The following is a 15,570-nucleotide window of genomic DNA, read 5'->3' on the forward strand; positions in this document are numbered from 1 at the left end:
GACAGAAGCTTTCTCTCAAATCCTTGCAGCTTTGGAAGAGGGCTCTGGAAAGCCAAGTTAACAAGGGAGAGAGATGTTGCAGCAGGGAGAGTGCAGAAGGGAGGCTTTGGGGCCAGACAGGTGGGGGCATCCTGTCTTCCCACTGGGCCCGTGTCGTGGGGCAGGTCCTCACCTGGAGCTGCTGTCCACGTGGCTCTAGAAGGCCCTGCCTTCTGGGATCGCTGGGGGCATCTGAGGGCAAAGTGCAAGGGGCTTGGCACATGGTGATGATAACAACACGTTTATCAAGGCTCTGTGATGCATGTAGATGCAACACATGTAGATGCAACACATGCAGCTACATCTTCACGGAAGGGTACCGCCACTTACACAAGAGAAAAACAGAGTTTCACTTGTCCAGAGTTGTCCAGCTAGCGAGGGCGAGACTGGAATATTTGGTGTAAGACAAATGGTGACCTCCTGCTCTAACACTGTGGGAACTGAGGGGGTGGCCCGCTCAGGACTAACCCAGTGGGGACTAGGGCGGTCAGCTCAGGACTCTAACCCCGCGGGGACAAGGGGGGCCCGAGCTCCCTCAGGCCGCACAGGTGGAAGGTAGGACCCGCGTGAGAGTGGTAAAGGGGCGTGATGAGGCCACGCCCCCAGGTCATCCCCTCCCAGGCCGCACCCTCAGGCTGCCCCCCCAGGCCCTCCCCAGGCCACCAGCCGGATGCAGAGAGCAAAACGAGAGGCCATGGCGTCTCCATCCTCATGGGGCCATGACGTAGCCTCCGCCCTCCTGACCTCGTCGGGGTCAGAAACAGGCCGAAGCCGTTTGTTTTTTAAAGTCAAGAAAGAGCGTTGACGGTCAGATGCATCCCCTGCACCTGAGTGCTTTGCCCCCTTAGCGGCTGAATTACGCGGACTCTCTCCAGGGTCAGCCTGTGCTCCTGGGATCAGCCCGCGCGCGTCATCCTCCCTTTCCCGTCTCGTCTGGTTGCTTTTCTCTTCTCCTGTGTAGGGTTTTGCGGGGTCTTCGCAGGCGCCCTTGTCCTGGAGTGTGCCTCTCTGTGGTCCCTGTCCCCTGGGGCCGCCATAACCGAGGGCCCCGGGCTGGGGGCGTAGAGTAGAAGAGGGTCTGGGGGCCGGGGCCCGAGTCGAGGCGGCTCTGGGGCTTCCTTGCCCTTCGCCTCTGGGGCACTGGCCACCCTGGGTGCTGCCTGGCTGTGGCCGCCGCCCTGTCTGTCTGTCCCTCCTCCCCCGAGGCTCAGCTCGTCCGTCTGACCTCAGCTGATTCCAGCCGCGGGACCCCGTTTCCATGAGGAGCCTTCCCGGGGTCCCAGTGCCACGAGGCTCTGGGGGACGTGTCGAACCAGGGTCACTTGTTCTGTTGTTGCAATTTGGTATCAGAACCTTAAAATCATTTGGGAAAATTCACTTCTTTACTGGTCTCCGGGAGACTTGTGTAAGGTTGGAATTATTTCTCCCTTGACCATTTAGCAGAATTTACAGTAGATTATATTTGGATCCAGAGTGCATTTTTGGGGGGAAAAGATTTTTGACTACAGATAATTTCTTTAGCAATTATAGAACTATTCAAGCTTTATTTTTCTTCTGAATTGGTTTTGGTAAATTATGTTTCTCTAGGAATTTGGTCCATTTCTTCTACAATTTCAAATCTATTGGCATGAAGTTGTTCATAATATCCTTTTATTTCCTTGGCATCTGCGGTGACAGCTTCTTCTTAATTCCTCATATGGTTTGTTTCTTGTCTCTTTTTCTCCTGATTAGGCTTTCTGTATGTTCATTAATTTTATAATCTTTTCAAAGAATCAGAACTCGGCTTTGTTGACCCTTACTGTGGCGTGTTTGTATTCTATTTCATTATATCCTGCTCTTACTTTTATTGTTCTCTTTCCTTCTTCAGGTGTTAAGTTTATTTTGTTCTGTTTCTAACTTTATACATGAAGTACTTAGCTCACTATTTTCACCCTTTCTCTTTTTCTTGTATAAGTATTTAGATTTTTAAATTTCCCTCTCAGTACCACTTTAGCTGACCCCGTGTGATTTTTATTTTATTCAAGTAGTCTCTCTGTTTATCACTTTGTCAGGCTCACGTACTCTGTGTAGCGCCTGGCTTCGCGGTGGCTACAGCCTAAACCAGCGGTTTCTCGGGAGCGAGTGTGGCTGCGAGGGCACCGGCCTGCGGTGGGCCCAGTGCCGCGGGGCCCATGGCTGGGACGCGCTCGCCGGCTTTCACCGTGAGAACCTGCTCCCGCCATGCGGCTGCGCTCTGTCCTGGCGCACGTCCCCTTTGGGCCCCGGGCCTCGGGGGCGAGGCTCTGCCCGGCTCCGGAGCCGCCCCCTGCCCTGGCCGCGGGCCCAGCTTCAGGGAGCACCGACGCTTGCTCAGTTCCTCACCCGGCGGCTCCCGGGCCCTGCGCACTCCCCAGTGCACGCAGCTGCTTGTTGGGCCTGTCGCTGCACTAGCGGAACGTGCACGTGTGTTTCTGTTGGAATCCCTTAAGTTTGGGTGGTATTGTCATTATCTTTCTGTTCTAAATAGTTTGGACGTCCAGGATCCATTTCTTCTTTGACCCATGAGTTAGGCAGAAATGTGTTTCCAAATTTCCAAACCTGTGGGGATTTTCTAGCTAAATTTTAAATGCTGATTTGTACTTAAGAAAAAATTGCACTGTTCAATGTTAGACAGGAGAGGATGACTTTACTGAAGGGCGGGATAGAGGCCAGGGCTCAGCTCCATGGAGACAAAAGGCAGCGGGATTTTAAAGGCGGGGTGAGGGGCCCAGTGGAAAAGCACTGGAGGATGCTGGGGTGAGGTGATGGGGGGGGTGTCTCACTGAGTTTGCAGTTAGAGCCGCCGGGTTCAGAATCTTCCCTTTCGGGCCACCTGGGTCTTGTGGGGCCGGGAGAGGGGCAGAGGGAGATGAGGGAGACGAGGGACTGCTGGGGGAGGCACCTGTTAGGAGCCTGGAGCGCACGAGGCGCAGGTGAGAGGGCTGCCCAGGTGAGAGGGCCACCAGGGGCTGGCTCAGGAGAAGCCCGGAGTCTAGTCGGACTAAGGGGACGTTAGGCCCTCGGTCAGCAGCCGGAGAACCCAATCTGCATGGTGCCAGTTGGTTGGAACATGGCCCGCGTGTGGCCAGTGTTTAGAACTGTTTAGCGAGGACTTGGATGTGTTTTGCTTTTGGCAGAGCCAGAAAGACAATACGTACATCATGGTGTGTCACCTTCTACCTCTTCCTGCTTGGGCCGTCAAAACCACAAGAGATGTGTTAGAAATACCCCACTTTGCAGATCCACCCGTCTACTTGTGGTTCTATCCATTTTGAAGATATTTTGTTAGGGACAGTAGTTTAGAATCATCATTTCATTCTGATAAGTTGAGTCTTTTATCATGATGGGCTGATCTCCAAACTAGCTCTTTACCTCAAAGTCTGTGTTAATCAAGAAATAACAAACGGAGCTGTGAGGCAACGAAGCATTTATGTGGGGTCTTAGAACTGCAATTCTGGGAGCGCAGATTTGGGTGGCAGCCCACATTGTTCAGTCTTGGCACGTCCAGGCGAGGATTTTTAAAAGACAAGATCAGATAGGTTGTTTGTGGTTGGTGGATATCGGGGCGCTCAGTTGTCCTTCAGCTAACAGTCGCCTGCATCCCGGGTCCTGTGGTTGGTTTTAGGGTCCGGATGCCCCAAGGGTTTTGGGGAGCACTGCTGCTGGGGGCTCTGCATGCTGTGGCCGACTGTGACCCCTGGCCGAGACCTGCCCGAGAGTCACTCCAGCACAACCTCCCGACTCCACTGGAAATCTCTCAGCCACAGTAACTGTTGTGTTTTACACCTGTTTTGTTTGATATCTTGTAGTGACGCTAGCTTCCTTTTATTATTTCTCTGATAGATTGGTTTCTTCCTGTTAACTTTCTATCTTTCCCGATCGTTAGGATTTAGATGTCTCTCCTGTAAATGGCATGTAGCCAGCTTCCCTTTTTCATTCAGTTTGAATGAAACTAGAGCATTTAGTTTTTTTACAGTTGGTACAGTTACTTAGTTATTTGGATTTATTTATTTCATCCTACTTTTCACCTTCAACTTGCCTCTCATTTCTTCTCCATTTCTTTTGCTCTAATTATTACCTTCTTTTGGCTGATATTTTTTCTTGTTTCATTTCTAACCCTTTACTGATTAGGAGGTTGTCCATTCTTATCTATTCTTAGAGTGATAACTCTAGAGGTGTGCCATGCATTCTTAACTTACAAGTTTTAAAGTTAATCATTATATTTATCCTCTTCCCAAACAATACGAGGATTGAGATCTTTCACTTGGGTTGTGGATATCCCCTTCTGGTTTATTTAGTTATGTTCCATAACGCACCAGGACACTGAGCCATCGCCCTGGGGGAGAAGTTGGTTTCCTGGAGCCCCCAGCCTCCCCAGCCAGCACCAGCCTGGTATGGGCGTGTTTCTGTCAACAGCCTCTTTACTTCTGCTTCCTCCTTGCATTTGCCTCCCTGGGGCATCCCTTATCTCTGTTTTAAACCCTATCTGGAATCAGACTTGCCTTCAGGACACTTTAGAGCAACATTTAAACAAAGTGTCTGACATAAATTTAAGCAAGTTTAATCATAAGTCACATTGGGGGACAGATATTTTATCCCAGTAAATAAGGCATTAACTCATTAACACTGAGCTCACAGCCAGCAGCACCGGAACTGACACCGACGAAGCGGGTGTTCCCTGCCCGATGCGCTCAAATGACCAATTCTGCGACCCCGGGTTTCAAAGAGAGGAAGCGTTTATTGCTGGGCGTGAAGCAGAGCAGACGGCCTATAGCCTGAAAATCTGTCTCCTGGAACTGGGGTAACTGATAGTTTTATGAGATCATGAGATGGCAGGTTTTAGGATGATGAACACAGTGGTCGAGATGACACCGTTAGAGACCATCTGATTACTGAGTATGGGCACGTCAGTGACTAAGTCATGGATCGTGTGTGGGAAAACGGTGAGCTTTGGACTTTGGGTTAGTTCCAGGCTGACTTGGGGCCCTTTGTTAATAAACATCAAGAGCTTCTTAGTGATCATGACTCTAAAGTTGGAAAACATGATAAGAGGTTGCCCATGGGGGTCAGGCACGAGGTTTCTACAATCCCAAGGGCACAAGATAAAGGCTACAGAGTTGTACAGTCAAGATCAGAGGTCAAGGCCGCTGGCTACAGTTCAGCAACCTCCGGCATTTCCCTGTGGACATTTCAGGCTATGAGAAAGTGAGAAAAGCATTTCTGTGATTCAGTCATCACAGCCATCCCCTGAACCCTAACTTCTCGGCTACAGAACTCAGGCCGAAAGGAAGCTGATCGCACAAACATGTTTTCTCCATAAGGTACATCCCAGCCTTCTTGTGCTTTAACACTACATGCACTCTAGAGTATGCTTGGAGGCCATTTTAAACAGCAAAAGCATCGATGAAAATTGCCAAAATGCAAAAAACAGTGCACTAGATGGTGGACGACGAGGACACTTGTGGACACTGTAAGAGTCACAGCAAGAAGGCAGAGCAGTGCCTTGTGTGACCTCCACTGGTGCTCGATTTTCCACCACTCTGCACATGTCTGCAGACAACTGCAAAAGCCCTGCAAATGTTGATTTGGGGGTTATGAATAAATTTTAGCAAGTAGGCAAATTCACACTATGGAATCCACGCATAATGAGGATTTACTGTCTATTTTAGTACTGTCAGTTTCTGCAGCCCCATATTACGTGGTTGCCATCCTCACCAGCCGGCCAGTGGTCACCCAGGCCCCCTCCCGCCTTTGCTCCCTTTCCTTCTGCAGCCCCCTCACTGCACCTGGCACCGCAGCCTCTGCCTGAAGTTCAACGTTTAGAGCATCCTCTAGTGAGGGAAAACTGGTAACTTACCACCTCAGAGCTTGTCTGGAAATATCTTTTATTTTGTTCTTTTTTTATTATTATTATTAAGATTTATTCACATACCATACAATCATCCAAAGTATATAGTCCACTGATCACAGTACCATCATACAGTTGTTCATTCATCACCTCAATCTATTTTTTTAAACATTTTCCTTGTACCAGAAATAGTGAAAGTAAGAATAAAAAAAAAAAAAGAGTAAAAAAAGAATACCAAGTTGCCCCCCCACCCTATTTTTCCCTTAGTTTTTTTGCTCTTGTTTTTCTACTCATTCATCCATACACTGGATAAAGAGAGTGCGATCCACAGTGTTTTCACAATCACACCATCACCCCTTGTAAGTTACATTGTTATACAATCATATTCTTTTTTTTTAATCTTCATTTTATTGAGATATATTCACATACCACACAGTTATACAAAACAAATCGTACATTCGATTGTTCACAGTACCATTACGTAGTTGTACATTCATCACCTAAATCAATTCCTGACACCTTCATTAGCACACACACAAAAATAACAAGAATAATAATTAAATATACAATCATTTTCAAGATTCAAGGGTCTGGGTTGGAGTTTGATAGTTTCAGGTACTTACTTCTAGCTATTCCAATACATTAAAATCTAAAAAGGGTTGTCTATATTGTGTGTAAGAGTGCCCACCAGAGTGACCTCTTGGCTCCTTTTGGAATCTCTCAGCCACGGAAACTTTATTTCATTTCATTTCACATCCCCCTTTTGGTCAAGAAGATGTTCTCCATCCCACGATGCCAGGTCTAGATTCCTCCCTGGGAGTCATATCCTATGTAGCCAGAGAGATTCACTCCCCTGGGTGTCAGATCCCACATAGCGGGGAGGGCAGTGATTTCACCTTTCAAGTTGGCTTAGGGAGAGAGAGAGGGCCACACCTGAGCAACAAAGAGGCATTCGGGAGGAGGCTCTTAGGCACAATTATAGGGAGGTCTAGCCTCTCCTTTGCAGCAACAGTCTTCCCAAGGGCAAATCCTGTGGTAGAGGGCTCAGCCCACCAAACCACCAGTCCCCTGTGTCTGTGAGCACATCAGCAACCATTGAGGTGGGGAAGCCCAATACCCCTGCATTCTCCACCAGCTCCTCAGGGGGCTCTGCATATTTTTTTCATTGCTTTTTTTTTTTTTTAATTAACTATTAACTATATAAAAAAATTAAAACAAAAAAACATACATTAAAAAACATTTCAAACAAACCAAAACAAAGGAATAAGAAAAAACAACTAAACTAAAATAACTGCATTACTTCCAACATGTTCCTACTCTACTCCAAGAAAATATAGACTATAACCCAGCAAAGGAATAAGAAACACAGATAACCTTAGATAGCAACATTTCTGTGAACTTGTTCCTACCATACCCACCAGAAATGAACAAACCATAGTCATTCCTGGGCATCCCCAGAACGTTAAATTTACCCACAATAACTTATCTGTTATTATCGTTCCCCCTTCACTAATTGCTCTCTATCGCTAGTTACCCTACATTCTACATTATAAACCATTTATTTTACATTTTTCAGTGCTCACATTAGTGGTAGTATATAATATTTATCTTTTTGTACCTGGTTTATTTCACTCAGCATTATGTCTTCAAGGTTCATCCATGTTGTCATATGTTTCACGACATCGTTTCTTCTTATTGCCATGTAGTATTCCATTGTGTGTATATACCACATTTTATTTATCCACTCATCTGTTGAAGGACATTTGGTTGTTTCTATCTCTTGGCAATTGTGAATAATGCTGCTATGAACATTGGTGTGCAGATATCTGTTCATCTCACTGCTTTCAGATCTTCCGGGTATATACCTAGAAGTGCAATCGCTGGATCAAATGGTAACTCTATATCTAGTTTTCTAAGGAACTGCCAGACTGACTTCCAGAGTGGCTGAACCATTATACAGTCCCACCAACAATGAATAAGAGTTCCAGTTTCTCCACATCCTCTCCAGCATTTGTAGTTCCCTGTTTGTTTAATGGCAGCCAATCTAACTGGTGTGAGATGATATCTCATTGTGGTCTTAATTTGCATCTCTCTAATAGCTAGTGAATCTGAACATTTTCTCATGGTTTTTTTTTTGCCATTTGTATTTCCTCTTCAGAGAACTGTCTTTTCATATCTTCTGCCCATTTCATAATTGAGCTGTCTGTACTTTTGTCGTTGAGTTGTAGGATTTCTTTGTATATACAAAGTATCAGTCTTTTGTCAGATACATGGTTTCCAAGTATTTTCTCCCATTGAGTTGGCTGCCTCTTCACCTTTTTGACAAATTCCTTTGAGGTTCAGAAACTTCTAAGTTTATCTATTTTTTTCTTTTGTTGCTTGTGCTTTGGATGTAAGGTCTAGGAAGTGACCGCCTAATACAAGGTCTTGAAGATGTTTCCCTACATTATCTTCTAGGAGTTTTATGATACTGTCTCTTATATTGAGGTCTTTAAGTCATTTTGAGTTAATTTTTGTGTAGGGTGTGAGGTAGGAGTCCTCTTTCATTCTTTTGGATATGGATATCCAACTCTCCCAGCCCTATTTGTTGAAAAGACTGTTATGACCCAGTTCAGTAGCTTTGGGGCCTTATCAAAGATCAGTCGACCATAAATCTGGGGTTCTATCTTCGAATTCTCAATTTGATTCCATTAATCAATATGTCTATCTTTGTGCAGTACCATGCTGTTTTGACTACTGTAGCTTTATAATAAGCTTCAAAGTCAGGGAGTGTAAGTCCTCCTGCTTTGTTTTTCTTTTTTAGAGTGTTTTTAGCAATTCGAGGCATCTTCCCTTTCCAAATAAATTTGATAACTATCTTTTCCAAGTCTGCAAAGTAGGTTGTTAGAATTTTTATAAGGATTGCATTGAATCTGAGATGAGTTTGGGTAGAATTGACATCTTAATGACATTTAGCCTTCCTATCCATGAACATGAAATATTTTTCTATCTTTTTAGGTCCCCTTCTATTTCTTTTGGTAGAGTTAGGTACTTTTCTTTGTATAGGTCTTTTACATCTTTGGTTAAGTTTATTCCTAGGTACTTGATTTTTTTAGTTGCTATTGAAAATGGTATTTTTCTTGAGTGTCTCTTCACTGTTCATTTCTAGCATATAGAAACATTACTGACTTACATGCATTAATCTTGTATCCCGCTACTTTGCTAAATTTATTTATTAGCTCTAGTAGCTGTGTTGTTGATTTCTCAGGGTTTTCCAGATATAAGATCATATCATCTGTAAACAATGACAGTTTTACTTCTTCTTTTCCAATTTGGATGCCTTTTATTTCTTTGTCTTGCCGGATTGCCCTGGCTAGCACTTCCAGCACAATGTTGAATAACAGTGGTGACAGCGGGCATCCTTGTCTTGTTTTTGATCTTAGAGGGAAGCTTTCAGTCTCTCACCATTGAGTACTATGCTGGCTGTGGGTTTTTCATATATGCTCTTTGTCATATTGAGGAAGTTTCCTTCAATTCCTACCTTTTGAGGTGTTTTTATCAAGAAGGGATGTTGGATTTGTCGAATGCTTTTTCAGCATCTATTGAGATGATCATTTGATTTTTCTCTTTTGATTTGTTAATGTGTTGTAATACATTGATTGATTTTCTTATGTTGAACCATCCTTGCATGCCTGGAATGAACCCCACTTGGTCATGGTGTATGATTTTTTTAATGTGTCTTTGGATTCGATTTGCAAGTATTTTGTTGAGAATTTTTGCATCCATATTCATGAGGGAGATTGGCCTGTAGTTTTCCTTTCTTATAGCATCTTTACTTGGTTTTGGTATTAGATTGATGTTAGCTTCATAAAATATGTTAGGTAATATTCCGTTTTCTTCAATGTTTTGAAAGAGTTTAAGTAAGATTGGTGTCATTTCTTTTTGGAAAGTTTGGTAGAATTCCCCCTGTGAAACCATCTGGTCCTGGGCATTTATTTGTGGGAAGATTTTTGATGACTGATTGGATCTCTTTGCTTGTGATTGGTTGGTTGAGGTCTTCTGATTCTTCTCTGGTCAGTCTAGGTTGTTCATATGTTTCTAGGATATTGTCCATTTCCTCTAAATTATCTAATTTGTTGGCATACAGTTGTTCATAGTATCCTCTAAAAATTTTTTAAATTTCTTTGGGATCTACAGTAATGTCACCTTTCTCATTCATTATTTTGTGTATTTGGGTCTTCTCTCTTTTTGATTTTGTCAGTCTAGCTAGGGGCTTGTCAATCTTGTTGATCTTTTTAAAGAACCAACTTTTGGTGTTGTTTATTCTCTATTGCTTTTTTGTTCTCTCATTTATTTCTGCTTTAATCCTTGTTATTTCTTTTCTTCTGCTTGGTTTAGGATTATTTTGCTATACGTTTTCTAGCTTCTTCAGTTGCTCCGTTAGTTCTTTGATTTTAGCTCTTTCTTCCTTTTTAATGTATGCATTTGGAGCTATAAATTTCCCCCTCAGTACCACTTTTGCTGCATACCATAGGTTTTGATATGTTGTGTTCTCATTTTCATTCGTCTCTATATATTTAGCAATTTCTCTTACTATTTCTTCTTTAACCCAGCGATTGTTTAGGAGTGTGTTGTTTAACCTCCAGGTATTTTTGAATTTTCTGAGTCTCTGATGGATATTGACTTCTAAGTGTATTCCATTGTGATCAGAGAATGTGCTTTGAATAATTTCAATTTTTTAAAATTTATTGAGACTTGTTTTATGTCCCAGCATATGGTCTATTATGAATAAAGTTCCATGAGCACTAGAAAAGAATGTGTATCCTGGGGATTTGGGATGTAATGTTCTATATATGTCTGTTAATTCCGATTCATTTATCAGATTGTTTAGGTTTTCAATTTCCTTATTGGTCTTCTGTCTGGTTGATCTGTCTATAGGAGAGAGTGATGTGTTGAAGTCTCCCCCAATTATCGTGCAAACATCTATTGCTTCCTTTAGTTTTGCCAATGTTTGTCTCATGTATTTTGGGCACCTTGATTGGGTGCATAAACATTTATGATTGTTATTTCTTCTTGTTGAATTTTTCCTTTTATTAGGACGTAGTGGCCTTCTTTGTCTCTCATAACAGCATTGCATTTAAAGTCTCTTTTATCTGAGATTAATATTGCTATGTCTGCTTTCTTTTATTGTAGCTTGCATGAAATATTTTTGCTACCTATTCACTTTGAATTTCTTTGTGTCCCTGTGTCTAAGATGAGTCTCTTGTATGCAACGTATTGATGGTTCATATTTTTTGATCCATTCTGCCAATCTATATCTTTTAATTGGGGAGTTTAATCCATTCACATTCAATGTTATTACTATGAAGGCATTTCTTGTATCAGCCATCTTACCCTTTGGTTTATGTTTGTCAGATATATTTTCCCCCCCTCTCTTAATGTCCTTTAACGTACCCATACTGAATCTCTTTAGTACTGAACCTTTCTCCATATCTCTCTCCTTTCTTTGTTTCTCTGTCTGTAGGGCTCCTCTTAGTATCTCCAGCAGGGCAGGTCTCTTGTTAGCAAATTCTCTCAGCATTTGTTTGTCTGTGAAAAATTTAAGCTCTCCCTCAAATTTGAAGGAGAGCTTTGCTGGATAAAGAATTCTTGGTTGGCAATTTTTCTCTCTCAGAATTTTAAATATGTCATGCCACTGCCTTCTTGCCTCCATGGTGGCCGCTGAGTAGTCACTACTTAGTCCTTTGTGTTTCCCTTGTAAGTGGTGAATTGCTTTCTCTTGCTGCTTTCAGAACTTGCTCCTTCTCTTCAGCATTTGACAATTTGATCAGAATATGTCTTGGAGTGGGTTTTTTTTGGATTTATTCTGTTTGGAGTTCATTGGGCATTTATGATTTGTGTATTTATGCTGTTTAGAGGGTTTGGAAAGTTTTCCCCAACAATGTCTTTGAATACTCTTCCTAGACCTTTACCCTTTTCTTCCCCTTCTCGAACACCAATGACTCTTTTATTTTGGCATTTTGTATTGTCCGTTGTATCCCTGAGGTCCATTTTGATTTTTTCAATTTTTCCCCCATTCTTTCTTTTGTTCTTTCACTCTCCGTTCTGTCCTCTTTGAGAGTGCTGATTCACTGTTCAGCTTCCTCTACTCTAGTACAGTGAGTATCCAGAATCTTTTTAATTTTGTTGACAGTTTCTTTTATTTCCATAAGATCGTCTTTTTTTTTTTTTTATTTACTCTTGCAATTTCTTCTTTATGCTCTTCTAGGGTCTTCTTCATGTCCTTTATATCCTGTGCCATGTTCTTCTTCATGTCCTTTATATCCTGTGCCATGTTCTTCTTCATGTCCTTTATATCCTGTGCCATGCTTTCATTGTTTGTCTTTAGTTCTTTGATTAATTGCTCCAAGTACTGTGTCTCCTCAGATCTTTTGATTTGGGTGTTTGGGTTTGGGTTATCCATATCATTTGGTTTCTTCATATGCTTTAAAATTTTCTGTTGTTTTTGGCCTCTTGTCACCTGCTTATCTTGCTAGGGTTCTTTTAGGATATAGAGGCTTATTGGTATAATTATCTCTAATTTGTCAGATCTACAACTTGGTGGAGTGCACTTTTTCTTACTAATTAGCAGGTGGCATCCACAAGCTACCTAGTCCCCTCAATCCAGTTCTCCCCAACTTTGTCTTTGTGGTGAGTGGGGGTCTGAGTCTTGTGGGGTTCAATTGGTGCATCAAGTTTGTGTGTGTTGTTGGTGCTGTCCGCCCTGAATGTGGGGCGTGTGTCTGAGTGGTTAGGGAGGGAGGGCGGCTTTAATAATCAATACTTCCCAGGTGTTCCTGGAGATTTAAAGCTGTTGCAAGAGTCTAAACCTTCGGTTCAGTCTCGCCCCAGTTTGTCTCTGCCACTGACCCACAAGTCCTTGGTATTAGCGTATGGTCCCTGGGACTTGCGAGTGGGTCCCTCTTCCAGGCCGTGCCCTCCTAGGTCCTCTGCTGAGGGAAGACTGTGCTACGTCACAGGTGAGTGCCATCCCCCAAGGGAAGTTCTGGGCTGCAGGGCCATGTAGGGGCATTCCCAGGCTGCTGAAAGGATGGCTGAATGGGGCATGTTAATTTCCCCCTTTTTGCACAGCTCCGCCTTTCCAGCTCTGGGACAATTATCTGTGGGTGTGTGAAAGGCTGTTGTCCACGCCCGACACTGTGGTGTGTGCACGTGTTGCTGGAAACATTTCCCACTGCCCTGGGTTGTGCAGTGCAGCTCTGGGCTGTGGCACCAGGCAGGAGCGTTCCCAGCCTGCCGGGAAGATGGCTATAAGGGGCGTGGTTATTTTCCCCTTTTCACTGACCTCCTCCTTCCTAGCTCTGAGACATTTAGCTGCGGGTGTGCGAAAGGCTATCGTCCACGCGAGAAATTGAGACGTGCCCACAGGTTGTGGGGACACAGTTCCTGCTGCACTTCACTTGTGCGGCTCTCGCTGCCAGATCTGCAGCCGCTTTTGGGTTTTTAAACTAACCCGTTTCCAAACGCCAATCCCCAGTTTCCCCCCAACCATGCATGGCTGCCGGTTCCCCAGTAGGCTCACTCACTCATTTCAGAACGCAGACTCCCATTTTCACCAAGTGCACGGTCCCTGTGGATTTAGCAGACCTTGTCCAGCTGGTGCATCGCTGAACTGGTATTATAGGTCACTTTCTGTCTCTTATCTAGTGTTTTTCATGGAGACATTATTTTGCCCTCTCCTAATCTGCCATCCTATTTGTTCTTAAGATGTGTTTTCCCCCATAATGAAATTTCAACCATTACTAGGTCCTTCTGCACAGTGACCGTATGCCCCCAGCTTCTGGCATCGGTGGTGGTTAGGTAGGCTGTCGGTGTAGTTGTTCTGCTGAAGGGAACCTGTTTGGTTTTTTTTTCTGTTTTGCTGCTTTTAAGATTCCTTGTCTTTGTAGTCCTTCAGTTTCACTATGGTTTGTTTGCATGCATGGTTGCCTTTCCCGCCTGGGATTTGCAGGGCTTTGGTATCTTTCACCGGTTTTAGGAAATGCTCAGCCGTTATCTCTTCACATACTCCCTCTTCCCCATTCCCTTTCTTCTTTCTGAACTTCAGTTCAGCACTCACATCGTCTCCCTCATGTTTTAATCTCTTGCTCATACTGTCCATAGCTCTATTCTCTGAGTTGCATCTGAATAATTTTGTTTAATTTATTTTCCAGTTGATTAATCTCTGCTGTTATACCTATTCATTGAGTTATATATGTTTCAGTGATTATATTCTTCATTTCTATTAGATTCATTTGGATATTTTTAAACTTTGGTGGTTAATATTTTTATGCTGTTTTGTATTTTTATCCCTTATTTCTTTGACCATATTAAACACTTTATATTCTGGAAATTACAGTATCTGAAATCTTTGGGGTGTGATTTTGCTGGCTCTTGCTCACGGTGGCTTGTTTCCTTGTGTATGTACTTTTCGACCGGTGCTCATAGTTCTTGGAATTCCCTCTCTGAGGATTATTTGAGGCCTGGGTTGGAGGCGGTTCCTCCCGAGGGAGGAGCCCAGTGCCTCTCCCAGCCTGGAGCCCCTTCTGTCTTCACATTCTTAGCTTAGGGTCTTTGTGACCCCTGAAGCTGTGTGAACTCCAGCTGCAAATCTGCTTCAGGCTGGCTGATGACTGTGAACCTGCAGTGGAGACGTTTCTCCTTGCACAATCAGTTTTCCTGGTAGTGAGTTCCTTTGGTGGTGGTTGTTTTGGGGTCCCCTGTAGCCTGAGACTGTGTGTTTAGTGGGAGAGGGGTCCCTGCTCTGCTCCCACGGCTGGCAGCCCCTGTGCTTTGGGAGAAGCTCCAGGGTGCCTCGGCCAGGCCTGGGGTCTGGTCCCCAGCCCCCTCTGCAGATTCCAGCTGCCCAGCCGCTGCAGGTCCCCCTGCTCCTGGCCCGACTGAGTGGGTGTTCACCTTTGGGAGTCCAGAGAGGAGGTGAAGGGGTGGTGGGTGCTGGGCCACCTTCGAAGGTCAAAGCCAGAGGGATTTTGGACAATTTGTGGAGTTGTGGAGAGGGGGTCCTGGAATGGGGCATCTGAGGGGGGAGGGAGGAGAAGAGGCTAAAGCTGGAGCCCAGGAGTGAGGGGAAACTGAGGCTGGCACCCAGGGGTCAGGGTCACTGGATGAGCGTCTCCAAATGGGGCCAGGATGCAGGAACCGAGCGGGAGGGCCTGTGGGCCTGAGGCTGGGCTGGGCATGGCTGCAGCCCCTGGGGGAGCCCGAGCTCCGAGGGAAAGGCCTGGGCTCCGCCCCTCGGCTGTTGGTCCGTCCGGTGTCCTGCCTGGGGGCACAGACTCCCAGGAGTGGCACAGGGGACACCCATGGGGTTGGGTTCGCTCTCAGAGTGTCTGGGGGGGGGCGGTGAGCCCCTGGCAGACCTCATCTGGAGGGGGTGGTTGCAGTGTCGGAGACTCTGCCAGGGAGATGTAGGGTTGGGGGAGACCTTGGAGAGAGGGGATTGTGCAAAAGGGATGGGGCCAGGGCCGGGCTGGGGGCACGAGGGTGGCGAGCTCTGTCAGCAGTAGGCCACTCATCAGGGCAGCATCAGCATGGGGGTGGGGGGTGAGGGTAGTCAGGGTAGGAAAGGGGAGGGGGTCTCAGGGAGGGGAGAAGGTCCTGGGGAGGGGAGGGGGGTCTGGGGAAGG

Source organism: Choloepus didactylus, chromosome 9 (assembly GCF_015220235.1).
Source record: "Choloepus didactylus isolate mChoDid1 chromosome 9, mChoDid1.pri, whole genome shotgun sequence".
In the NCBI taxonomy this organism is placed as follows: Eukaryota; Metazoa; Chordata; class Mammalia; order Pilosa; family Megalonychidae; genus Choloepus; species Choloepus didactylus.